The 25455-nt window shown below is 39.5% G+C and overlaps 2 pseudogenes; both read left to right on the top strand.

Moving 5' to 3' along the window:
• The first annotated feature begins 3595 nt into the window (after positions 1-3595).
• On the top strand, positions 3596-6259 carry LOC112666894 (olfactory receptor 7A10-like; annotated as a pseudogene).
• Positions 6260-19902: 13643 nt separating this feature from the next.
• LOC112666895 (olfactory receptor 7A17-like) lies at positions 19903-20871 on the top strand (annotated as a pseudogene).
• Positions 20872-25455: the final 4584 nt, after the last annotated feature.

The following is a 25455-nucleotide window of genomic DNA, read 5'->3' as shown; positions in this document are numbered from 1 at the left end:
TTCTCACTGGTGTGAGGTGGTATCTCATTGTGGTTTTTTTTTTTTTTTATTTTTTTATTGGTGTTCAATTTACTAACATACAGAATAACCCCCAGTGCCCGTCACCCATTCACTCCCACCCCCCGCCCTCCTCCCCTTCTACCACCCCTAGTTCGTTTCCCAGAGTTAGCAGTCTTTACGTTCTGTCTCCCTTTCTGATATTTCCCACACATTTCTTCTCCCTTCCCTTATTTTCCCTTTCACTATTATTTATATTCCCCAAATGAATGAGAACATATAATGTTTGTCCTTCTCCGATTGACTTACTTCACTCAGCATAATCTTTCACCATACACAAAGATAAACTCAAAATGGATGAAAGATCTAAATGTGAGACAAGATTCCATCAAAATCCTAGAGAAGAACACAGGCAACACCCTTTTTGAACTCGGCCATAGTAACTTCTTGCAAGATACATCCACGAAGGCAAAAGAAACAAAAGCAAAAATGAACTATTGGGACTTCATCAAGATAAGAAGCTTTTGCACAGCAAAGGATACAGTCAACAAAACTCAAAGACAACCTACAGAATGGGAGAATATATTTGCAAATGATATATCAGATAAAGGGCTAGTTTCCAAGATCTATAAAGAACTTATTAAACTCAACACCAAAGAAACAAACAATCCAATCATGAAATGGGCAAAAGACATGAACAGAAATCTCATTGTGGTTTTGATTTGTATTTTGCCAGGGGAATTTTTAAAAAGAAAACCATAGCTGGGGGCATCACAATGCCAGATTTCAGGTTGTACTACAAAGCTGTGGTCATCAAGACAGTGTGGTACTGGCACAAAAACAGACACATAGATCAATGGAACAGAATAGAGAATCCAGAAGTGGACCCTCAACTTTATGGTCAACTAATATTCGACAAAGGAGGAAAGACTATCCACTGGAAAAAAGACAGTCTTTTCAATAAATGGTGCTGGGAAAATTGGACATCCACATGCAGAAGAATGAAACTAGACCACTCTCTTGCACGATACACAAAGATAAATACTGGATTATTGTTCAGTTTTATTTAAGACAGTTATGGAATCCACCATATTTAACAGGATTTTTGTTTCCCTACCATTTTCTCTATTTAATGAATTCTCATATTTTAAAACTTGTTTCTATAAAAATGCACACCTTTGTGAACACAAAGAGGTAAACAAGGTGAGATCCCTGCTTCTTTGGATCATACTTTATAATGGAGAACAGGCAAATAAGTGCTCATATGACATAATGTCTTCAAGGATAAGTCATATACAGAAAGGGAATAGATTGTCACAGAATATGCCAGATTTTGCAAAGTATGGTCTGAGAAGGTTTCTGCATGGCAGACAAAGAACAGAGAACCAGGACTGGCACATACCCATTAGATTTTGTGTCAAACAAAGATCAAACCCCAAAGTCCAAGATAACAAAGGAAGGAATGCCACCCAGCCAGGAAAGTAAGAGAAGAAGTCAGCCTTATCCACTCTTGGGCCACATAAAAACCAGTGTGGTCAAATAAACAGGGAGTAAGGACAGGAATAACAATTAGATCCGGGTCCTGAGGCAGACCCTGTGATGAGACTAGTGGAGCAGTGTGGGCTCCCTGGAGTCTGATGTCACATCAGCACCACGCTGACTGCCTTTTTCCTCTGTGACCTGGTCTTCTTATGAACTCTTCATTTATATTATTTTCCTACATTAACAGGCACTGACCTTCTATTAAAACCATTTTTTCCTTTACTGCAGTGTATTCCTTTTTTTTAACCATCCACAGTAAATATGCCTTTTATGTTATGATCAAGTTTGTGTGCATGTGCAAACACACAAATACATGTGTGTGTACACACACGTACAAACACGTCTGAACAGAGAGAATAACCATTCATATACTAACAGGAAGGAACCATGCTCAACTTTTTATATATGGACCCAATCTGTCAACCGCCTTAGGAGGATGGATATCACTACCCCACTATTCCGGTGAGAATATTATTATTTTAGAATGAATTGGTTGTTTTCTCAAAATCAAATAGGGATCATGTGGTAGATCCAAGGTTCAAAACTCACTTACTGATTCCAAAAGTTGCATTTAATATCATTTTTGAAAAGTCCTTTACCATTTCATCTTGATAAATCCCCAATATTTTTGTAAGTTAAGTATTTCCTTTGGTCAATTGTGGATTAATTCCTTTTACTCATATTTCTAGAGGATGTTCATACATTAAGGTGTCCTGACACCGCATAAATATATCACTTTTTTCTCTTTGGAGAATTGTTTTTTTGTGGCTTTGTTATTCTGCGCATCAAGGGGCAATACCTAGGGTTGGAATGCAGCCAGGACCAGTGAAGCTTTCTCATCATCTATATCTCTCAAGGACCACATGAGCTTATCAAATGTTTCTCCCTCCTCTTCATTTTCTCTTCTTTTTGAATTTTTTATACTTCTGTAAATACGGGACAAAACGGTCCTATTAAATTAAAACACCAAGTTACATGATCATGGGCGTCTTACCAACTGGAATTTGAGTACTTTTCTATATTCTTTATGGCAATGATAATTTGATGTTGAGAGCTTAACTAGTATCATTTCTTTCCTAAATATTGTAGGAGGGGCTGAGAAGAGCCTGGTAGTCACATGGTCCCAGAAATGTGTAGTGTGCCAATATAGTACCTTTAAAATACAGACTCCAGGGTTTTTTTTAAGATTTTATTTATTTATTCATGAGAGACACAGATAGAGAGAGAGAGAGGCAGAGACACAGACAGAGGAGAAGCAGGCTCCATGCAGGAAGCCCGATGCGAGACTCGATCCCAGGACTCCACGATCATGCCCTGGGCCAAAGGCAGGCACCAAACCGCTGAGTCACCCAGGGATCCCCCAAGACTCCAGGGTCTTAACCAACACTTGGAAATAAGGAAGGGATCCATTTTTATTGACAGGATTCCTTGGAAACAAATTAATGAAGTTCAAAAATACCATGTGAATGAAGGCCTCCCTGTGTCTTGAAGTCTCAGCTGCAGTGGGGAGGCCATCTCATTCTTCAACATTCCTGACACCACCTCTCATCACTCTCCCTCTTGCTTGTCTTCTGACCATTCCAGTTCCATTTTGAGTCCTAGATATCCATCTGAAACAGGTGCCTTCCACAGGGCCTTTGCACTGGCTCTTTCTTCTGCAGGGCCCACACATCCACAAAATAAACTCGTGTCTTCCATGCAGACTTCCCTGAGGTCTCTCTTCAGTGTCACCTTATTTTTGAGCCCCTTGAACTCCTAGTAAAGATAACACCCCATCTATTTTCTTTTATGCCTGCTTCTTTTTTGCACATGATATTGTAATGCTATCATTTCTACCAAATTACTAATGCCCATTTGTGTTGAAATTAATCATTTTTTCTAATTTCTAGTCATCACACCACCACATGGGATCAGGCAATACCCAAATTTCAGGATTTCTTCTTCTGGGATTATCAAACAAACCAAAACTGCATCCCCTCATATTTGGGCTTTTCCTCTCCATGTACCTGATCACTGTGATTGGAAATTGGCTCATCATCCTGGCTGTCAGATCTGACCCCCACCTCCACACCCCCTCACCAACCTGTCCTTTGTAGACATCTGTATCACCTCCACCACTATCCCCAAGATGTTCCATAACATTCAGACTAGGATTAAAGTCATAACCTATGAAGGCTGCATCACACAGATATACTTTTTCCTACTCTTTGCTGGACTGGGTTACTTTCTCCTGTCCGAAATGGCCTATGACCACTACGTGGCCAACTGCCACCCCCTGCACTACATGGTCATCACAAACCCCAGCTCGGTGGACTGCTGGTTCTAGTGTCCTGGATCATCAGTGTCTTCAATTCCTTATTACAAAGTTTAATAGCGGGATCTCTGGGTGGCGCAGCGGTTTGGCGCCTGCCTTTGGCTCAGGGCGCGATCCTGGAGACCCAGGATCGAATCCCACGTCGGGCTCCCGGGGCATGGAGCCTGCTTCTCTCTCTGCCTGTGTCTCTGCCTCTCTCTCTCTCTCTCTCTCTCTCTCTCTCTCTCTGAGTGTGACTATCGTAAATAAATAAATTTTTTAAAAAATGTTTAAAAAAAAAAAACAAAGTTTAATGGCATTGCAGTTGTCCTTCTCTACAGCCTTGGAAATCACCCACTTTTTCCTGTGAACTCAATCAGATGATCCAACTTGCTTGTTCTGATCCCTTTCTTAATGACACAGTGCTATATGTTTCAACTATGTTGCTGGCTGGTGGTCCCCTTGCTGGGATCCTTTATTCAAACTCTAAGATTATCTCCTCCATACTTAGAATCTTATCAGCTCAGGGCAAGTATAAAGCATTTTCCACCTCTGCATCTCACCTCTCAGGTGTCCTCTTCTTTTTTTTAAACTTTTGTTACTGGAGTTCAACTCTCCAACAAATACCATAACACCCAGTGCTCATCCTGCCAAGTTCCCCCCTCAGGGCCCATCACCCAGTCACCCCAACCCCCCGCCCACCTCCCCTTCCACTACCCCTTCTTTGTTTCCCAGAGTTAGGTGTCTCCCATGTTTTGTCACCCTCACTGATATTTTCATTCATTTTCTCTCCTTTCCCCTTTATTCTCTTTCACTATTTTTTATATTCCCCAAATGAATGAGAACATATAATGTTTGTCCTTCTCTGATTAACTTATTTCACTCAGCATGATACCCTCCAGTTACATCCACGTCAAAGCAAATGGTAGGTATTTGTCGTTTCTAATGGCTGAGTAATATTCCATTGTATATATGGACCACATCTTCTTTATCCATTCATCTTTTGGTGGACACTGAGGCTCCTTCCACAGTTTGGCTATTGTGGACACTGCTGCTAGAAACATCGGGGTGCAGGTGTCCTGGCGTTTCACTGCATCTGTATCTTTGGCGTAAATCCCCAGCAGTGCAATTGCTGGGTCTAGGGCAGATCTATTTTCAACTCTTTGAGGAACCTCCACACAGTTTTCCAGAGTGGCTGCACCAGTTCACATTCCCACCAACAGTGCAAGAGGGTTCCCCTTTCTCCACATCCTCTCCAACATTTGTTGTTTCCTGTCTTGTTAATTTTTCCCATTCTCACTGTTGTGAGGTGTATCTCATTGTGGTTTTGATTTGTATTTCCCTGATGGCCAGTGATGCAGAGCATCTTCTCATGTACTTGTTGGCCATGTCTATGTGTTCCTCTGTGAGATTTCTGTTCATGTCTTTTGCCCATTTCATGATTGGATTGTTTGTTTCTTTGCTGTTGAGTTTAATAAGTTCTTTATACATCTTGGATACTGGTCCTTTATCTGATACGTCATTTGCAAATATCTTCTCCCATTCTGTAGGTTGTCTTTTAGTTTTGTTGACTTTTTTTTTTTTTTTTGCTGTGCAGAAGTTTCTTATCTTGATGAAGTCCCAATAGTTCATTTTTGCCCTTGTTTCTCTTGCCTTTATGGATGTATCTTGCAAGAAGTTACTGTGGCCAAGTTCAAAAGGGTGTGCCTGTGTTCTCCTCTAGGATTTTGATGGAATCTTGTCTCACATTAAGATCTTTCATCCATTTTGAATTTATCTTTGTGTGTGGTGAAAGAGAGTGGTCTAGTTTCATTCTTCTGCATGTGGATGTCCAATTTCCCAGCACCATTTATTGAAAAGACTGTCTTTTTTCCAGTGGATAGTCTTTCCTGCTTTGTCAAACATTAGTTGGCCATAGAGTTTAAGGTCCACTTCTGGATTCTCTATTCTGTTCCATTGATCTATGTGTCTGTTTTTGTGCCAGTACCACACTGTCTTGATGACCACAGCTTTGTAGTACAACCTGAAATCTGGCATTGTGATGCCCCTGGCTCTGGTTTTCTTTTTTAATATTCCCCTGGCTATTTGGGGTCTTTTCTGAATCCACACAAATCTTAAGATGATTTGTTCCAACTCTCTGAAGAAAGTCCATGGTATTTTGATAGGGATTGCATTAAATGTGTAAATTGCTCTGGCTAACCTCTCAGTTGTCTTCTTATTTTATTGCATAGTCCTGGGAGTGTACCTCATCTGTACTGCTCCCAGAGCTCCCACTCAATTGCAGTAGCCTTGGTAATGCACACACCCATGCTGAACCCCTTTATCTACAGCATGAGGAACAGAGACATAAAGGAGGCTTTGATGAGATTTTTCAGGAGGGCAGCTGTAAAAGAGATAATTGTCCTGGTGGTGAAGAAGTGCACTTGATTACAAGGCTCAAAGCCATGATTTTTGATCATTGTGAAGTAGAATTTGCTCCTATATACTTCCAGAAATTTCCATTTCTTAGAATTCAACTTCCCTATACAAAAAAATGCTTTTCAAGTCAAATCCTAAAAATTATAGCCAAGACCAATATCTTTCCATTTGTGTCACCTTCCATTTTTTTCACCAATGTCTTATAGTTTTCAGTGTATGGGTGTTTTGCCTTCTTGTTTAAATGTATTCTTAGATATTTTATTCTTGTTGGCGCAATTGTAAATGGGATTGCTTTCTGAATTGCTCTTTCTGATAGTTTCTTATTAGTGTATAGAGTTGTAGTAAATTTTTGTATATTAAATTTATATCCTGTTGAATTAATTGATTAGGTATAACAGATTAATTTCTTTTAAATAATTCATTGAAATACAATGACATATAATACAACTTAAGATGCAAATTTTTCTGAATTAAAGTAATAATATAAAAATTAAGAGTACATACTGCATTAATCCATTTACATATAATTCCAGAAAGTACACAAAAGTTTTAAAGCTTTGTTATAGGGCAGCCCAGGTGGCTCAGCGGTTTAGCACCGCCTTCAGCCCAAGGCCTGATCCTAGAGACCTGGGATTGAGTCCCACATCGGGCTCCCTGTGTGGGGCCTGCTTCTCCCTCTACCTGTGTCTCTGCCTCTCTCTCTCTCTCTCTGTTTCTCATGAATAAATAAATAAAATCTTAATAAATAAATAAATTAATAAATAAATAAATGAAACTTTGTTATATAATTATAAAAATGTAATCAACCTGAAACCTCGGTTTCCTTGTTTCTGATTCAGGTGGATGTTGTTAGGAATAAATACAGTGTTTAGAAATATTTGAACAGGATGTGATGAGCACCAGGCGTTATACTATATGTTGCAAATTGAATTTAAATAAAGAAAAAAGAAGTATGTGGTGAGTTCAGAAAGTCTTCAATGGGTAAAGAGTGTATGCACATATACGTATGTGTGCATTTGTACGTTACTTCCTACAAATAAACTCTTACACATGTATGTAACAACACAGACTCAATAATCTCATCTTTTATGTTGAAAGGAAATTTGAAAGATATTTGGAGATGATTGAAATCAAAAGAGGGGGCAGCCCGGGTGGCTCAGCGGTTTAGCGCCACCTTCAGCCCAGGCCCTGATCCTGGAGACCTGGGATCAAGTCCCACGTGGGGCTCCCTGCATGGAGCCTGCTTCTCCCTCTGCCTGTGCCTCTGCCTCTCTCTCTGTGTGTCTCTCATGAATAAATAAATAAATAAATAAAATCTTTTAAAAAAAGAAATCAAAAGAGTCAATGTTTGAATTAGCATGAAATTTTTAAAATATAGATAGTCATAAAGACTTAAAGTAGGATTTGCAAATTAAATTTATTAATGAATTCCTTCTGTTACTCTAATGCAAAAAGGGCTCAAAGTCAGAATTTATATTTTAAAAAAGAATTTATATTTAAATCTATAGTTCTGGGAACCTAGCTGGCTCAGTCAGTGGGGCAAGCAATTCTTTTTTTTTCTTTTTTTTTAAGATTGTGTTTTTAAGTAATCTTTATTTTCTCCATGGGGCTTAAAACAATGCTGAGATCAAGAGTCATGCGTTCACCAACTGAGCCAGCCAGGCAGGCAGAGCATGCAACTCTTGATCTCTGGGCCATGAGTTCAAGACCCACTTTAGGCATGGACATTACTTTTAAAATAAATAAAAGGGGAACTTGGGTGGCTTAGTCCGTTCAACTCTTGATTTTGGCTCATGGCATGATGGCAGGATTCTGGATATGAGCACCTCAGCAGCTCCACGGTCATTGCAGAATCTGCCTGAGGATTCTCTTTCCCTCTCCCTCTGCCCCTCCCTTTGACTGTGCAAGCTCGCTCTCTCTCTCTCTCCATAATAAATAAATAAATCTAAATCTAAATAATTAAATTAACTAAGTAAGTCAGTCACATTTATATTTTAGCAATTGGGAACATTAATTCGGTTCAGTTGAGTAACAGCCTTAGTCCATCTGCTACCTTAATCTCCCTCTTCTTATATAAAATAACATATTCAAAGTTTCCAGGAATTAGAATGTAGACAACTTTAGAAGGCTCTTTTTCTGCTTCCTAGAAAGTCTTTTCCAAAAGTAACTTTTTTGGTGCCACCGAAGGGTCCTTATTTAAAAGAAACAAACACAAAATTTCTCACAGCCCCTAGAGTGACTGGATACACTAGTCATTAAAAAGTTTATGCAAACGCAATTTTTTTTTTTTTGAGAAGACCTACACTCTGTTCTGACACCCTGTCTTAAACCTGAGTGATGTGTGGTGGGAGCAGCTGGACGTTGAAGATATTTTCATGATTCTTTTTTTTTAACTCTTGCCCCCCCGCCTTTTTTTGTATATGTAATGACGAAACATGCTCTGATGGTTGACCAAGGAAGGAGAAAGAAACACCTTAATTTCCAAGTGGAGAATCTTCTTTCTTGAAAAGTAGATCAAGACTGTTAACAAAAGTTGGTCTGGTGAGACAATTTCCATCAAAATCCTAGAGGAGAACACAGGCAACACCCTTTTTGAACTTGGCCACAGCAACTTCTTGCCAGATACATCCATGAAGGCAAGAGAAACAAGGGCGAAAATGAACTATTGGGACCTCATCAAGATAAGAAGCTTTTGCACAGCAAAAGATAACAGTCAACAAAACTAAAAGACAACCTACAGAATGGGAGAAGATATTTGCAAATGACTTATCAGATAAAGGGCTAGTATCCAAGATGTATAAAGAACTTATTAAACTCAACAGCAAAGAAACAAACAATCCAATCAAGAAATGGGCAAAAGACATGAACAGAAATCTCACAGAGGAACACATAGACATGGACAACAAGCACATGAGAAAATGCTCCGCATCACTTGCCACCAGGGAAATACAAATCAAAACTACAATGAGATACCACCTCACACCAGTGAAAATGGGGAAAATTAACAAGGCAGGAAACCACAAATGTTGGAGAGGATGTGGAGAAAAGGGAACCCTCTTACACTGTTGGAGGAAATGTGAACTGGTGCAGCCACTCTGGAAAACTGTGTGGAGGTTCCTCAAAGAGTTAAAAATAGACCTGCCCTACGACCCAGCAATTGCACTGTTGGGGATTTACCCCAAAGATATAGATTCAGTGAAACGCCGGGACACCTGCACCTCGATGTTTATAGCAGCAAAGTCCACAATAGCCAAACTGTGGAGGGAGCCTCGGTGTCCACTGGAAGATGAATGGATAAAGAAGACGTGGTCTATGTATACAACGGAATGTTACACAGCCATTGGAAACGACAAATACCCACCATTTGCTTCGACATGGATGGAACTGGAGGGTATTATGCTGACTGAAATAAGTTAATCAGGGAAGGATAAACAATATATGGTCTCTTTCATTTGGGGAATATAAAAAATAGTGAAAGGGAATAAAGGGGAAAGGAGAAAAAAATTAGTGGGAAATATCAGAAAGGGAGACAGAACATGATAGACTCCTAACTCTGGGAAACGAACCGGGGGTGGGGGAAGGGGAGGTGGGCGGGGGTGGGGGCGACTGGGTGACGGGCACTGAGGGGGGCACTTGATGGGATGAGCACTGGGAGTTATTCTATATGTTGGCAAATTGAACAACAATAAAAAATAAATTTACAAAAAAAAAAGTCGGTCTGTGTTATTGCACCTGACTTTAGGATCCAAAAATTTATTTGCCACATTGTGCTTTTCCTTCTGGAATTGTAAGTTGAGAACACAAGCTAGTACCTGTTTACACTGTGAAGTGGATATTGTTACAGAGAACACACCAGAGCCTTTCTCCCTGTTAAGCAAATCATGCCCGAGTGAATGTATGATCTGTGGAGAAACCCCTGTAGTTTTTACCTGCTGATGCTGTCTGTCTTGTTGGAGAATACATTTTGGATGTTTTTTTTTTCTTTCCTCCCCACCCCAAAGAAAAAGAGAAGACCTACACTCACCTGCACCTTACTCTATCACAGAACCACAGCCTTACTACTCAAAAGAGTGGTCCACAGACCAGGACCTGCAGCACCAACATCACTCAGGAGCTTGTTAGAAATGCTGAACTCCTGGGCCAAGCAGAGTCTGCATTTAGGCTAGAACCCTTGGTGATTCCTCTGCACTTTGAGGTTGGAGAAGTGCAGGTCTAGACTACGTTTCCTCACATTTTCAATTTGACCTTTAAGGTAGGGTCATGATGTGTGTTGGGAGCTGTCCTGCTCAATGGAGGTATTGAGCAGCGTCCCTCAGACATTGCCAGATACGCCCAAGAGGAAGGAATCACCTCTGGTTGGGACCACTGGTACAGAGTTTGACAACTGTGAGCATCCTGACAGAATGCAATTAACACCCATCCCTTTCTGCAATGATAACTGAGAAGATCACTAAATTCTTCAAGCCCCATGTCTCCATGGGGAAGGGAGTTCACACCAGCGCTTCCTCATAGAATGTACTTCCATAAAAATTGAATCAGGCAACTCCTGTAAGGTGCTAAACTCAGATTACAGTTCATAAAAAAGATCTAAATCTATCTCTAACAATTAACAAACATTTTATAATGATATTTTAAGCCATAGCTCTGAACTTGTTATAGAAGTGTAAAATTCCTAATTGTTTTACTCTCATAAAGCCGAGGGTGAAGTGGCCAGGATTTTATATTACAGGAAAAAACTTATCATCTTGGTTGAGAAAGGGAAAAGTAACTTTCTAGAGATATCAGGGGTTGTGTCTCCACCACAAGTCGATGCTTTGAAGGGCCCAAGGGTCCTAGGCAGAATTGATTCCTCAGTCTTAAACAGGAGAAAATATTCACTCAGGATTGGGATAAGGTGCTGAAAGGCAGAAGAAGAAATAGAAAAGGAGTAAGAAAAAATTACTTCACCTGGTCTCCTAGGAACAGAAATTCAACAGGAAAAGTTTCCTTTCTGTCCACATTAGTATCCCAAAGGGAAATCATGAGCCTAGAGGTGGGAGGAACAGGATGGAAATGTGCCTAATGAGAAGCCTGAAGCAGCTGTAAATACCTCCTCTGATGCAGTCCCATAGCTCAGGCAACCTCGGGATGGACAAGACCTGGTCTTTTCCTGTGCAGTCGTAAGTCTGGCCGGGGCACTGACGTTTGACCCACTGCTATTCTCCTGTCTGGGGACACAGCTTCATATCTATCAACCAGCCACATAGGTATTTTGATTTCCATGTACAGACCTTCTTCTCAGAGACCCTACCTAAATGAGTTTTACCGCCCAGTAGGGACTGCAAGAGAAGGTGAAGAGAAGGAAAGTCAAGAGCATTTACCTGAGGTCACCTGAGGGCCAGTCCAGCCTAGCCCAGAGATGAGAGCTTGCTGTGGATGTTTCCTGGCTTGATTGAGAAATTTATTGATTGATTCATTTATGTATTTATGATGCTAAATATAGAAGTGAAATGGAACTCAGAAATCCAAGGTTCAAGTAAATCTTTAACAACTAAATCATAATCATAGAAACCCAATCATATGGGGGAATGGGAAGCATAAAGGTAGAACATGAGACCAAGGATCTTTGCAATTAACCAGAGTAGAAAAGTCAAAGTATTAGCGGTGGAGGGATATATGGTGAAGTGAGGATATGTCTTTTCATTTTTAAGATGGGACATATCAGACTACACATCCATACTAATAAGAACAATCTAGACAAAAGAATTCTCACAGGTATATCTATGCAAGAACAGTACATGAAACATACATATCACAGTAACTCCTCTCCCTTGAGTATTCAAATGAATTTTTTAATGTATTATGTGAAAAGGGGTATGCTAATGAGCTTTCTTTACAATTACCTTATTACTTGTGAACCTGACTATGGTCTGGGTTAGCTAGCCACTCACTTTCTCTGTCAAAAATTGTCTGTGGGAGTCCTTGGGTGTTTGCAGAGTGGGACAGAGTGGCTTTATTCCTGTTTTTCATTGTGTTTTTTCAAGCAAAAAAATTGGTGTTTATTTCACCAATTTAGCTACTTGCCATTTTGCTTTTTTATGTATGTGTAGATATATTTGTGCAGAATGTGTGAGAGTATATAAATTTTGTGTGGTAAAGTCTGTGAGTTAGTCATAATATATTCCCTCCACTTCTTTTACTGATTGATCTATTACCTTAATATTTATTCATCACTTGTGAATACCTGCTTTCTTCTGCATACTTACTGCTCACAAATCACCCTTTATACGTATTTTCAACTAGTGTTCACATCTCTGTATTCCTTATTGTTCGTTGTGCCCTTTTATTATTGGATCTATTTCTAAAATAGGAATGCCATTACATGAAAGGCATTCTTCTTTATGTTTGACCAGGAATCATCTCTACCTTCCATAAGCATACTGGTCCCATGTATCTTTATGTGAGGTGAAACTAAAACTTTAGAGACCACTCTTTCTCCACATTAAAAGACCTTTTCATATTCTTTTTTCCTGAGTCCTTAACAATCTAATTTAGATTTGTACCATCGTCAATTTAATTAAATTCCTACTCTCTTAAATATCTTTGTTCAGAAGTTGAAGACTTCCTTCAATTTGATTTCAGACAGTTGTTTTGACCCACTCTGTTTAACCTAAATGCACTTTCATTGTTCTTCTTTCATTCAAAAGTTTCACTTATTTTAAAACTATGCTGTTATGCATACTTACACATTCATACAATCAACTGGACTGTATAAAAAAGATACTAATGTATATCATAAGTACTCTTTATGTTCTGCACAATCTCTTTTTTCTAGTTTTTCTCCCCCATCCTTCTGACTCAGGAGTGTATAAGGAGTATAAGGAGTACCTTATACATGTCCCTCTAGTCAACCAGTGTAATTCTTTTTTTTTTTAAACAAAAGATTTTATTTATTGAATTGACAGAGACAGAGTGAACACAAGCAGAAGGAGCAGCAGGCAGAGGGAGAGGGAGAAGCAGGCTTCCCATTGAGCAGGGTGCCAGATGCAATGGTGGAGAGCTCGATCCTATGACCCTAGGATCATGATCTGAGCCTAAGACAGATACTTAACTGAACGAGCCACCCCGACAAACCATACATACTTAATTTTTTTAAACTTCATTCATTCATTTTTCTTTTTCTCTAGACCCAACGTAGGGCTCTATCTCACGATCCTGACTGAGATCAAGAGTTGAGTGCTCTTCTGATGGAGCACACCATCAAATGTGCTCCTTACATTTCATTTTTTCAAGAACCCTGGAATCATGGCTCAGAGTCACCACTTGTCCAGTGAGACCCCCCATTCACCCCACCATGCGGAGGTGCCATCTGTTGGGCTGGTTTACGTTTGTCCATCTTCCTTCTTCCTTTTAGTGGACAGAAGGTGGCTTGGGAAACAGTCAGTGACGTATGTGGAATGAGACTGAGGATTTCCTCTGGGAAGTGGGTGCAAAAGGGCGGACATGTTGATGGAGAACCAATCAACTCTTGGCATCGCTTTAGAAGCAGAGGTGTGCTTGCTGGCCCTCACCCCAGGTGGATGAGTCAGAGCTGTCCCCTGCCAGGCCTCCCTTAGCCCTTCGCCCTTATCACTCCATGCTTGTGTTTGGCCTCTGAACCCTAAGACACCACGGTCATGTGTTGAAGGCCCCCTCAGACTCAGCAGGCTGCACCATGCCACACCCTCCCAGATGCACCCCCACCCCTGGGAGGCATTAGAGTGAAACAAAATTCAGTAGATTTATAATAGCAAAATTCCAATCATCTAAATGCCTAACGTACTACAGCTATTAACATGACTTATTCCTACATTAATTATAATTTTAAAATGAACATAATATACTAATTTTTAAAAGCTATAAATAGTATATACAGTTCAATCCCATATTTGCAAAAAAAAATTGTATATGTACATGGAGAGGTGCCTAGTAGAATGCAGTTTGGAAGGGGTGCCTCGGTGGCTCACTTGGTTAAGATCTTACTTTGGCTCAGGTCATGATCCCAGGGTCCTGAATTCGAGCTCCACATCAGGCTTGGCACTCAGCAGGGCATCCACTTCTTGTCCCTCTGCCCCTCTCCTGCTCCTCTTTTACCTCTGTCTTGCTCTCAAATAAATAAATAACATCTTTTTCAAAAGAAAATAAAGAAAAGAAAAGAAAAGAAAAGAAAAGAAAAAAGAAGAGAAAAGACAAGGAAAAGAAAAGAAAAGAAGAAAAGAAAAGAAAAGAAAAGAAAAGAAAAGAAAAGAAAAGAAAAGAAAAGAAAAGAAAAGAAGAAAAAAAAAGAAAAAGAAAGCAGACTGGAAGACTGCTATAAATAGTTCAATGACTATTCTCTCTTATTTTTTTAAAGATCTTATGTTTAAGTTATCTCTACACCCATCGTGGGGCTCAAACATAAAACCTTGAGATCAAGAGTTGCATGCTCTATGGACTAAGCCAGCAAGGTACCCAAAGAATATTCTCTAGTTAGTAAGATCACAGACTTATTGTCTTCCTTATATTCTCTGTAGCTTCTTTTTTTCTTTTTTTTATATAAATTTATTTTTTATTGGTGTTCAACCAGTATAATTCTGATTCATGATTTCTATGCCTGCATGACATTGCATGGTGTGGCTGTGTCATTTACACTTTTGATGGCCTCTTATATTTTTTTCTCATTAAACTACAATGTATTCAGGGGCACTTGAGTGGTTCAGTGGTTAAGCATCTGCTTTTGGCTCAGGTCATGATCCTGGGGTCCTGGGATGGAGTCCCACATCAGGCTCCCCACAGGGAGTCTACTTCTCCCTCTGCCTATGTCTCTGTGTCTCTCTCTGTATATCTCATGAGTAAATAAAATCTTTTTTAAAAAGTACTATATATCAATGTTATGAAATGTTAAGTATTTATAAATACTTAAAACTATGTTTCACAACCAAAACCCACCACAGAGAAGGATCTGGCCCAGAATGTCCATAGTGCAGAATGTCCAGACTGCAAAACCCAAAGTTAAAGAATATCTGTATTTTTAAAAAATATTTTATTTCTTTTAAGTAATCTCTACACCTAACATGGGGCTTGAACTTACAACCCGCAGCTCAAGAGTCCCGTGCTCTACCAATTGAGCAAGCCAAATGCCCCAGAGAATGTCTGTATTTTTAATATTTACAACTGACTTCAGAACCTCCGCAAAATGTTATAACACTTCTAAATTCTGACAGGAAAATTACAAAGTACTCTTTTGTTAATGTTTAAAAATTCCAATCCCCAATTAATGTGACAGCCTTCTGAGCGTTTTCTTGGGGTGATGGGTGTGAAAGAGATTTCTTATTGAGTTTTTTAAACCATCTGTGAGCTCAAGTAAAGGCTTATCTATATGAACACCATGTATACTTGTCTATTATTATTATATGTACACGTATTATATGCCTACTTATCTATAATTATCAGCATTGCATATAATTTTCACAAATCACAGTTTCTCTATTGACTTTTAGTTATATATTTTTGGCCATAAAATGGTCTTAAGTTTTATTTAGTTAAATATATCTATCTTCTTACCTCTGAGGTTTTTTGCCTTGATTATGATAGTTTTATTTTTTTTTATTTTTTAATTTAAATTCAATTTGCCAACATATAGTATAACACCCAGTGCTCATCCCATCAAGTGCCCTCCTCAGTGCCCATCACCCAGTTACCCCATCCCCCCACCTACCTCCCCTTCCACAACCCTTTGTTTCCCAGAGTTAGGAGTCTCTCATGGTTAGTCTCCCTCTCTAATTTTACCCCACTCATTTTCCCTCCTTTCCCTTACAATCTCTTTCATTATGTCTTATATTCTACATATGAGTGAAACCAACTATGATGGTTTTATATGTAGGTTTCTAGATATGCATCTAAAATGGAATGGAATGGTTACTCCTAAACTGAGGTTTACTCCTTCTGATTTTCGTGAGTTGTGTGAGATAAGGAGTCACTGTACTTCCTTCCAGGTAGAAGGCTATGTGTGCAAACTTCCATTTGACAATACAATCTTTTCCAGCTAAATTGAAATGCAGCTTTGTCATGTATTAAATATTCATATATAATGAGGCCTAATTCCTGATTCTTCCACAAATACTAAAAGTGGGGATCCCTGGGTTGCTCAGCGGTTTAGTGCCTGGCTTCAGCCCAGGGTGTGATCCTGGAGTCTCAGGATGGAGTCCTGCATCGGGCTCCCTGCATGGAGCCTGCTTCTCCCTCTGCCTGTGTCTCTGCCTCTCTCTCTCTCTCTGTCTCTCTCATGAATAAATAAATAAAACCTCTTTTTAAAAAATACTAAAAGAGCATCTTCTATGTTACAGAAATGTCTAAGAATTTTAAAAATACTTAATTGCCTCCTATTTCAAGATCTTGGGGAATTTTATTATTTGTTCATCTTGATTTTGTGGAGTTACTGCTCCTGTAGATCCTGTTTCAGTTCTCAAAACTCCCTTCAATGTTGCTGAATATGGTTGTACCAAAACCACCCTCTTTAACCTGGTTTTCTCTCCTCTGTCATTCTCTGTATTTCATAATGTTTCCTTGTTTTAAATTTGTTTCTATATAAGTGCATATACATCCACACCCATGAAGAAGATGAACAGTGCAGGTGAAGTCCCTGCTCCTTTTGTCCTTAGGTCACAGTGACAGACAAGAGCACGGTGAGATAAATGTGAGTACGAGAAATGCCCTCAGATAAGTCACATGAAAATTATTCAGAGTAAGAGGATAGATTGCCACAGGCTGTTTAGGATTTTACAGAGTCTGGGGAGGCCTTTGCATGTTGAACAAGGAACAGAACTGTGAGTAGTTGTGCTCCTGAGACTTGTCAAGAAAGTAACTAAAACTCAAAGGCTAAAAATAACAAACACAAAAAGATGTCATATAGAAAAAGTGATACAGGGATTCATCACATCCTCTATTGGGCCAAATAAAAACCAACTGGTCAAATAAATATGTAATAGGCACAGGAAAAACAAGTCTTCTGCTATCTGCTATCCGGTAATAAAAAGGCCCAAATGTTGTGAAGTATTGTTTCCTTCTTTTTACTAATTTTTCTCTTGTGATGTTCAATCTGTAAGGTGTTTCACACCATAAAGATGTCATTACTTTGTCTTTTGGACAAATTTGTTTTTCCTCTTTTATTATTTTTGCTAGGTATTAATAGGATGAATCCAGAATGTAATGCCACCAGCACCAGGGGAGCTTTGCTTCCTAACAGTCTTTCAGGTCAGCTGAACATATTAGATCATTTTACTCTTTATATCCATCCCATTTCTCCCTCCCTCTGTCTGTCTCTATTTCTCTGTATTGAACACAATTTTTTCTTGGTGTTATTTTTTAAATTTCTTATTTAAATTCAATTTAGTTAATATACAATGTATTATTAGTTTCAGAGGTAGAATTTAATGATTCATCAGTTGCATATAATATTCAGGGCTCATTACATCACATGCCTTCCTTAATACCCATCACCCAATTATCCCATTCCCTCACCCACCTCCCCACCAGCAACCCTCTATTTCTGTCCTATAATCAAGAATATTTTAGGGTTTCCTCCCTCTCTTTTTTTATCTTATTTTATTCTTCCTTCCTTTCTCCTACATTCATCAGTTTTGTTTCTTAAATTTCACTTATGAGTGAAATCATATGGTATTTGTCTTTCTCTGACTCATTTGGCTTAGCATAATACACTCTAACTCTATCCATGTCATTGCAAATGGCAAGATTTCATTCTTTAATGGCTGAGTAATATCCCATTGTGTATATATATATACCACATCTTCTTTATCCGTTCATCTGTTGATGGACATCTGGGGTTTTCCATATTTTGGCTATCATGGACATTGCTGCTATAAACATTGGGGTTCAGCTGCCCCTTTGAATCACTGTTTGTGTACATTGGATAAATACCTAGTAGTGCAATTGCTAGGTCATAGGGTAGCTCTATTTTTAATTTTTTGAGCAATCTCCATACTATCTTCCAGAATGGCTGCACCAGTTTGCATTCCCACCAACAGTATGAGAGGGTTCCCCTTTCTCCACATCTGGGCCAACACCTATTGTTTTCTGTCTTGTTAATTTTAGCCATTCTGACCGGTGTGAGGTGGTATCTCAATGTGGTTTTGATCTGTATTTCCCTGGTGATGAGTCATGTTGAGCATTTTTTTCATGTGTCTCTTAGCTGTTTACAATTGTACCAAAAACCAAAAAAAATTAAAAAAAAACAATTGTACCAAAAACCATAAGATATCTAGGGATAACCTAACCAAAGAGGTAAAAGATCTATACTGTTAATTGTAGAACATTTATGTTAAAAAATTTGAAAAAGACACAAAGGAATGGAAAAAATTCCATGCTCCTGAATTGGAAGAACAAATATTGTTAAAAATGCCTGTTACCCAAAGCAATCTATACATTCAATGTAAACCTGATCAAAATACCACCAACATTTTTCACAGAGCTGGAACAAACAATCTAAAATTTATATAGAATGAGAAAACACCCCAAATATTGAACACAACTGCTGGGTATGTTTTTACATTCTTATGGAAAAGATGATATTATTTGTATGCATTCATATCCTAAACAGTGTGTTGGAGTGGTTGGGGGGGAGGTGAGAAGGACATAGAACACACAATAAGAGGGCGTGGTGTGCTGTGTTGTGTATATGTGTGCTTGTGTGTCCATGCATGTGCACACATACACGTTGATGAGTGAGAGCAGTCCTCAAGCAAGAACACACAGGATTCTCTATTTCAAGGTGAGCCTTATAGTACACAGGCCAAATTCACTCAACAGATAATACTAAGGAGGGATGTTCAATGGACAGACAGGACGCTATTGCAATCAGATCATAAAGCACAAGAGGTACATAGTGTGAACAAGGAAGTCCCTGTGTCTTAAACTGTAAGCATCTATGATGCCAATGGTTCTACAAAATTCCCTGCCACCACCTCTAATCACTTTCCCTCTTGTCCATTCCCCTCAACCCATTGGATTCCTTCTGAGCCTTGATTTTCTAACAGAAGCACTACCTCAGGGCCTTTGCACTAGCCCTTCCCTCTGCCAGGAAGACCTCTGGTCTTCCACCCTCTTCCTTGAGGTCTCTGTTCAAATGCCACCTCCTTAGCCAATCTTGACTGAACACCCAACATAACACCCACCCACTCTCTCCTTTAAACCGTTTCTGTGTTCTTCATAGCATCTGTCCCCATTTCATGATTATTTAATCTTTATTTCTACTTCCATCACCATCACAGAATTGTAGGGACTTTTGCTTTTCACCCCCTACACTTTATGACTAGAATTTTGAAACATGGTCCACACTCTATATATTCCTCAAATACATGAAAGAATTTCCTACTAAGACTATACAATACTTGAACTGTTGGGAAACATCTGATGTTGGGATGAAAATTCCAAATCTTAAATTAAAAAGAAAAAAATAAAATTCCAAGTCAGAGAGGAAATGGAGATCACCTCAAAGGGCCCAGATCCATTCAAAAATATTGAAATTAGTTTCTTGACTGGAAAATATAAATTGTTGCATTTCCACAATGTGAACAATATCCATTTCTGTGAAAATGAGTCATGTTATTTTCCCCTGTCCTAGTAGTCGCCTCCACCATATGGACCCAAGAAATGATACAGGAATTTCAGAATTCTACCTTATGGGATTTTCAGAAGAACTAGAACTACAGCCCCTTGTATTTGGGCTTTTCCTCTCCATGTACCTGATCACTGTGTTTGGAAACCTGCTCATCATCCTGGCCGTCAGTTCTGACCCCCACCTCCACACCCCCATGTAATTCTTCCTCACCAACCTGTCCTTTGTAGACATCTGTTTCACCTCCACCACCGTTCCCAAGATGCTGCAGAACATCCAGACCCAAAGCAAAGTCATCACCTATGCAAGGTGCCTCACACAGATGTACTTTTTTATACTGTTTACAGGATTAGACATCTTTCTTCTAACTGTGATGGCTTATGACCGGTTTGTAGCCATCTGTCACCCCCTGCGCTACACGGTGATCATGAACCCCTGGCTTTGTGCACTGCTGGTCCTAGTGTCCTGGGTCCTGAGTGTCCTGCATTCCTTGTTACAAACCTCCATGGTGTTGCAGCTCTCCTTCTGTACAGAGGTGGAAATCCCCCACTTTTTCTGTGAACTGAATCAGATGATACAACTTGCCTGCTCTGACACCTTTCTCAACAACATGGTAATGTATTTTGCAGCTATGTTGCTGGCTGGTGGTACCTTCCTTGGGATCCTTTACTCTTACTCTAGGATTGTTTCCTCCATACATAGAATCTCATCAGCTCAGGGCAAGTATAAAGCATTTTCCACCTGTGCATCTCACCTCTCGGTTGTCTCCTTATTTTACTGTACGGGCCTAGGAGTGTACCTTAGCTCTGCTGCTACACAGAGTTCTCACTCAAGTGCAGTGGCCTCAGTGATGTACACAGTGGTCATACCCATGCTGAATCCCTTCATCTACAGCCTGCGGAACAGAGACATAAAGGAGGCTCTGATGAGATTCTCTGGGATGCCAGCTCTAAAAGAGCCAATCATCCTGGGGCTGAAGAGGTGCCCATGATTGCAAGGCCCAAAACCTGAGCCAAATCTTGAGATCCTCTGATCAGATTCTGGAAGTGGGAAATGCCTCTACTATTTTTTTTCCTGAATTTCTATTTCTTCTTTGCCTTTCTATATAATTTACGATACTCACTTTATTAAGCTTTGTGATATCTCTGATATCCCAGAGATTTTTCCCTTTGTCATTTTCCTACTCTCTCAATGCTATTCCTAACCTTGGTTGTGAAATATTTGGAAATCCTCATTTTTTAAAGGACTACATGTATCTGCTAAGAATAATTTTTTCTCAAATAAAATATATCATAGTGAGTATTTTTTTGTTTGTTTTGTTTGACCAAATACTACTTCTATGGAAAATCTATACTTGTCCACCATAGCTATTTATATAAATTTATAACAGAGAAAAATCTGAGACCACTGTGCTTCACTTTATGAACATGATTCCTTTGTATATAATTACCTTAAATGCTCTTCCTGAGAATGCACACTTTGACACACTGGTTGTTATAGCTGATCCTGAGGATTTTTCTACATATTAGGATCCTGTTGTTACACAGCTTGTGTCCACCATGTCTACCCTAGTCACTAGCAAAAGAAATGATAATAAAAATCCATGTCTCCAAGTGGAATCTACATCGAAAGACATATATGGAGAAAAATAGATTGACATAATATGGCCTTGGAGTCGAGTTGGCTTTAAGGATGATGAAGCAAAATATTAAATCATAGATTTATTGCTATGCGAAAAATTTCTTTCTCAGGCACTTCATCTACTCATTACATTATGGAATATTGGGGCAGCCCAGTGGCTCAGTGGTTTAGCACCGCCTTCAGCCCAGGGCATGATCCTGGAGACCCAGGATCAAGCCCCAGGTCAGGCTCCCTGCATAGTGTCTGCTTCTCCCTCTGCCTGTGTCTCTGTCTCTTTCTCTCTGTGAGAGAGAAAGAGAATAATTTTTTCATTATTCTCATTAATAAAATCTTTTTAAAAATTAAATAAATTATGGAATATCAGGGTCCATTTGTAAGGTATATTCAGTAAATTGAACACCAATGAAAAATTAATTTATTAAAAAAAGAAAAAAAATGACTTGAAAAGAACTCACAGAGGAAGACATAGACATGGCCAACATGCACATGAGAAAATGCTCTGCATCACTTGGCATCAGGGAAATACAAATCAAAACCACAGTGAGATATCACCTCACACCAGTGAGAATAGGGAAAATTAACAGGGCAGGAAACCACAATGTTGGAGAGGTAGCGGAGAAAAGGGAACCCTCTTGCACTGTTGGTGGGAATGTGAACTGGTGCAACCACTCTGGAAAACTGTGTGGAGGTTCCTCATAGAGTTAAAAATAGACCTGCCCTACAACCCAGCAATTGCACTGCTGGGGATTTACCCCAAAGATACAGATGCAGTGAAACGCCGGGACACCTGCACCCCGATGTTTCTAGCAGCAATGTCCACAATAGCCAAACTGTGGAAGGAGCCTCGGTGTCCATCGAAAGATGAATGGATAAAGAAGATATGGTTTACGTATACAATGGAATATTACTCAGCCATTAGAAACGACAAATACCCACCATTTGCTTTGATGTGGATGGAACTGGAGGGAAATGCTGAGTGAAATAAGTCAATCAGAGAAGGACAAACATTATATATGGTCTCTTTCATTTGGGGAATATAAAAAATAGTGAAAGGGAATAAAGGGGAAAGGAGAAAAAAATTAGTGGGAAATATCAGAAGGGAGACAGAACATGATAGACTCCTAACTCTGGGAAACGAACCGGGGGTGGGGGAAGGGGAGGTGGGCGGGGGTGGGGGCGACTGGGCGACGGGCACTGAGGGTGGCACTTGATGGGATGAGCACTGGGAGTTATTCTATATGTTGGCAAATTGAACAACAATAAAAAATAAATTTACAAAAAAAAAAGTCGGTCTGTGTTATTGCACCTGTCTTTAGGATCCAAAAATTTATTTGCCACATTATGCCTTTCCTTCTGGAATTGTAAGTTGAGAACACAAGCTAGTACCTGTTTACACTGTGAAGTGGATATTGTTACTAGAACACACCAGAGCCTTTCTTCCTGTTAAGCAAATCATGCCCGAGTGAATGTATGATCTGTGGAGAAACCCCTGTAGTTTTTACCTGCTGATGCTGTCTGTCTTGTTGGAGAATACATTTTGGATGTTTTTTTTTTCTTTCCTCCCCACCCCAAAGAAAAAGAGAAGACCTACACTCACCTGCACCTTACTCTATCACAGGACCACAGCCTTACTACTCAAAAGAGTGGCCCACAGACCAGGACCTGCAGCACCAACATCACTCAGGAGCTTGTTAGAAATGCTGAACTCCTGGGCCAAGCAGAGTCTGCATTTAGGCTAGAACCCTTGGTGATTCCTCTGCACTTTGAGGTTGGAGAAGTGCAGGTCTAGACTACGTTTCCTCACATTTTCAATTTGACCTTTAAGGTAGGGTCATGATGTGTGTTGGGAGCTGTCCTGCTCAATGGAGGTATTGAGCAGCGTCCCTCCGACATTGCCAGATACGCCCAAGAGGAAGGAATCACCTCTGGTTGGGACCACTGGTACAGAGTTTGACAACTGTGAGCATCCTGACAGAATGCAATTAACACCCATCCCTTTCTGCAATGATAACTGAGAAGATCACTAAATTCTTCAAGCCCCATGTCTCCATGGGGAAGGGAGTTCACACCAGCGCTTCCTCATAGAATGTACTTCCATAAAAATTGAATCAGGCAACTCCTGTAAGGTGCTAAACTCAGATTACAGTTCATAAAAAAGATCTAAATCTATCTCTAACAATTAACAAACATTTTATAATGATATTTTAAGCCATAGCTCTGAACTTGTTATAGAAGTGTAAAATTCCTAATTGTTTTACTCTCATAAAGCCGAGGGTGAAGTGGCCAGGATTTTATATTACAGGAAAAAACTTATCATCTTGGTTGAGAAAGGGAAAAGTAACTTTCTAGAGATATCAGGGGTTGTGTCTCCACCACAAGTCGATGCTTTGAAGGGCCCAAGGGTCCTAGGCAGGATTGATTCCTCAGTCTTAAACAGGAGAAAATATTCACTCAGGATTGGGATAAGGTGCTGAAAGGCAGAAGAAGAAATAGAAAAAGAGTAAGAAAAAATTACTTCACCTGGTCTCCTAGGAACAGAAATTCAACAGGAAAAGTTTCCTTTCTGTCCACATCAGTATCCCAAAGGGAAATCATGAGCCTAGAGGTGGGAGGAACAGGATGAGAAGCCTGAAGCAGCTGTAAATACCTCCTCTGATGCAGTCCCATAGCTCAGGCAACCTCGGGATGGACAAGACCTGGTCTTTTCCTGTGCAGTCGTAAGTCTGGACAGGGCACTAACGTTTGACCCACTGCTATTCTCCTGTCTGGGGACACAGCTTCATATCTATCAACCAGCCACATAGGTATTTTGATTTCCATGTACAGACCTTCTTCTCAGAGACCCCATCTAAATGAGTTTTACCGCCCAGTATGGACTGCAAGAGAAGGTGAAGAGAAGGAAAGTCAAGAGCATTTACCTGAGGTCACCTGAGGGCCAGTCCAGCCTAGCCCAGAGATGAGAGCTTGCTGTGGATGTTTCCTGGCTTGATTGAGAAATTTATTGATTGATTCATTTATGTATTTATGATGCTAAATATAGAAGTGAAATGGAACTCAGAAATCCAAAGTTCAAGTAAATCTTTAACAACTAAATCATAATCATAGAAACCCAATCATATGGGGGAATGGGAAGCATAAAGGTAGAACATGAGACCAAGGATCTTTGCAATTAACCAGAGTAGAAAAGTCAAAGTATTAGCGGTGGAGGGATATACGGTGAAGTGAGGATATGTCTTTTCATTTTTAAGATGGGACATATTAGACTACATATCCATACTAATAAGAACAATCTAGACAAAAGAATTCTCACAGGTACATCTATGCAAGAACAGTACATGAAACATACATATCACAGTAACTCCTCTCCCTTGAGTATTCAAATGAAATTTTTTTAATGTATTATGTGAAAAGGGGTATGCTAATGAGCTTTCTTTACAATTACCTTATTACCTGTGAACCTGACTATGGTCTGGGTTAGCTAGCCACTCACTTTCTCTGTCAAAAATTGTCTGTGGGAGTCCTTGGTGTTTGCATGGTGGGGACCGAGTGGCTTTATTCCTGTTTTTCATTGTGTTTTTTCAAGCAAAAAAATTGGTGTTTATTTCACCAATTTAGCTACTTGCTATTTTGCTTTTTTATGTATGTGTAGATGTATCTGTGCAGAATGTGTGAGGGTATATAAATTTTGTGTGGTAAAGTCTGTGAGTTAGTTGTAATGTATTCCCTCCACTGCTTTTTATAAAGTCTGTGAGTTAGTCATAATATATTCCCTCCATTTCTTTTACTGATTTATCTGTTACCTTAATATTTCTTCATCACTTATGAATACCTGCTTTCTTCTGCATACTTACTGCCCACAAATCACCCTTTATACGTATTTTCAACTAGTGTTCACATCTCTGTATTCCTTATTGTTCGTTGTGCCCTTTTATTA

Source organism: Canis lupus, chromosome 20, assembly GCF_003254725.2.
Source record: "Canis lupus dingo isolate Sandy chromosome 20, ASM325472v2, whole genome shotgun sequence".
Classification (NCBI taxonomy): domain Eukaryota; kingdom Metazoa; phylum Chordata; class Mammalia; order Carnivora; family Canidae; genus Canis; species Canis lupus.
Note: the sequence above shows the minus strand (reverse complement) of the source record. Positions and strands in the feature narration are given on the sequence as shown.